This window comes from Filicampus tigris, unplaced genomic scaffold (assembly GCF_054856515.1).
Source record: "Filicampus tigris isolate MCC_2025a unplaced genomic scaffold, RoL_Ftig_1.0 HiC_scaffold_31, whole genome shotgun sequence".
Lineage (NCBI taxonomy): Eukaryota > Metazoa > Chordata > Actinopteri > Syngnathiformes > Syngnathidae > Filicampus > Filicampus tigris.
In genome coordinates this window covers 100,001-102,500 of record NW_028233412.1, presented here as the reverse complement: position 1 = coordinate 102,500, position 2,500 = coordinate 100,001, and positions in this window count along the sequence as shown.

Sequence of the window (2,500 nt, the reverse complement as noted above, 5' to 3'; positions counted from 1 at the left end):
GGCGCAGAGGCCGACGTGCGTAAAAGCATATCCGAGCAAAAGGCACCTTCCCCGGGCCGCCACTAGTGCAGTGGTGGCCGCCTATAATAGCCCTGGTGGCATCAAAAAGCTCCAGGGCGCAGAGGCCGACGTGCGTAAAAGCATATCCGAGCAAAAGGCACCTTCCCCGGGCTTCCACTAGTGCAGTGGTGGCCGCCTATAATAGCCCTGGTGGCATAAAAAAGCTCCAGGGCGCAGAGGCCGACGTGCGTAAAAGCATATCCGAGCAACAGGCACCTTCCCCGGGCTTCCACTAGTGCAGTGGTGGCCGCCTAACATAGCCCTGGTGGCATAAAAAAGCTCCAGGGCGCAGAGGCCGACGTGCGTAAAAGCATATCCGAGCAACAGGCACCTTCCCCGGGCTTCCACTAGTGCAGTGGTGGCCGCCTAACATAGCCCTGGTGGCATAAAAAAGCTCCAGGGCGCAGAGGCCGACGTGCGTAAAATCATATCCGAGCAACAGGCACCTTCCCCGGGCTTCCACTAGTGCAGTGGTGGCCGCCTATAATAGCCCTGGTGGCATAAAAAAGCTCCAGGGCGCAGAGGCCGACGTGCGTAAAAGCATATCCGAGCAACAGGCACCTTCCCCGGGCTTCCACTAGTGCAGTGGTGGCCGCCTAACATAGCCCTGGTGGCATAAAAAAGCTCCAGGGCGCAGAGGCCGACGTGCGTAAAAGCATATCCGAGCAACAGGCACCTTCCCCGGGCTGCCACTAGTGCAGTGGTGGCCGCCTATAATAGCCCTGGTAGCATAAAAAAGCTCCAGGGCGCAGAGGCCGACGTGCGTAAAAGCATATCCGAGCAACAGGCACCTTCCCCGGGCTGCCACTAGTGCAGTGGTGGCCGCCTATAATAGCCCTGGTAGCATAAAAAAGCTCCAGGGCGCAGAGGCCGACGTGCGTAAAAGCATATCCGAGCAACAGGCACCTTCCCCGGGCTGCCACTAGTGCAGTGGTGGCCGCCTATAATAGCCCTGGTAGCATAAAAAAGCTCCAGGGCGCAGAGGCCGACGTGCGTAAAAGCATATCCGAGCAACAGGCACCTTCCCCGGGCTGCCACTAGTGCAGTGGTGGCCGCCTATAATAGCCCTGGTAGCATAAAAAAGCTCCAGGGCGCAGAGGCCGACGTGCGTAAAAGCATATCCGAGCAACAGGCACCTTCCCCGGGCTGCCACTAGTGCAGTGGTGGCCGCCTATAATAGCCCTGGTAGCATAAAAAAGCTCCAGGGCGCAGAGGCCGACGTGCGTAAAAGCATATCCGAGCAACAGGCACCTTCCCCGGGCTGCCACTAGTGCAGTGGTGGCCGCCTATAATAGCCCTGGTAGCATAAAAAAGCTCCAGGGCGCAGAGGCCGACGTGCGTAAAAGCATATCCGAGCAACAGGCACCTTCCCCGGGCTGCCACTAGTGCAGTGGTGGCCGCCTATAATAGCCCTGGTAGCCCTCAGCCCTGGTAGCCCAAAGCCCTGGTAGCCCACAGCCCTGGTAGCAAAAAGCCCTGGTAGCCCAAAGCCCTGGTAGCCCAAAGCCCTGGTAGCCCAAAGCCCTGGTAGCCTAAATTAATTTTTCCCATTCATTTCAATGGGTTAGGCTACCAGGGGGAGCAGTACCACTTTTGGCCATTAGGGGCGCTGTAGTAGGTAAAAGTTGATCCCCCCAGTCAGGGGATGAGTTTGCCTACTCGCTAGGTTACCCCTGGTTTCACAAAATACAAGGGGCACATTTTCAGAAACCACTTTTTCAGAACTTGCCACCTCCAGAGCTGATCAGGGGAGCCTCGCCAAACATTAATCCAAGATTGGTGAGGGCTCGTCGGACACCCCACGGGCGATGAGTCGGTGTCTGCCTGGAGCTCATGTCACTCTCAAATATTTTCTAAGTCAACCTCCATGCGCACATTGCAATGAGCCTGCCCGACATAGGGGCACTGTGAGCGGACTCACCGGGGGGGGAGAGGGCCCCCCCGCCTGGAGCTCCACGTGTTGGATTATTTTCTATGTCAACCTCCATGCGCTCAACAGAGCGAGCCTGCCCGACCTGGGGGGTGTTCAATCGGACTCCGCGGGCCGGGCGAGGGCCCCCCCGCCTGGAGCTCCACGTGTTGGATTATTTTCTATGTCAACCTCCATGCGCTCAACAGAGCGAGCCTGCCCGACCTGGGGGGTGTTCAATCGGACTCCGCGGGCCGGGCGAGGGCCCCCCCGCCTGGAGCTCCACGTGTTGGATTATTTTCTATGTCAACCTCCATGCGCTCAACAGAGCGAGCCTGCCCGACCTGGGGGGTGTTCAATCGGACTCCGCGGGCCGGGCGAGGGCCCCCCCGCCTGGAGCTCCACGTGTTGGATTATTTTCTATGTCAACCTCCATGCGCTCAACAGAGCGAGCCTGCCCGACCTGGGGGGTGTTCAATCGGACTCCGCGGGCCGGGCGAGGGCCCCCCCGCCTGGAGCTCCGCGTGTTGG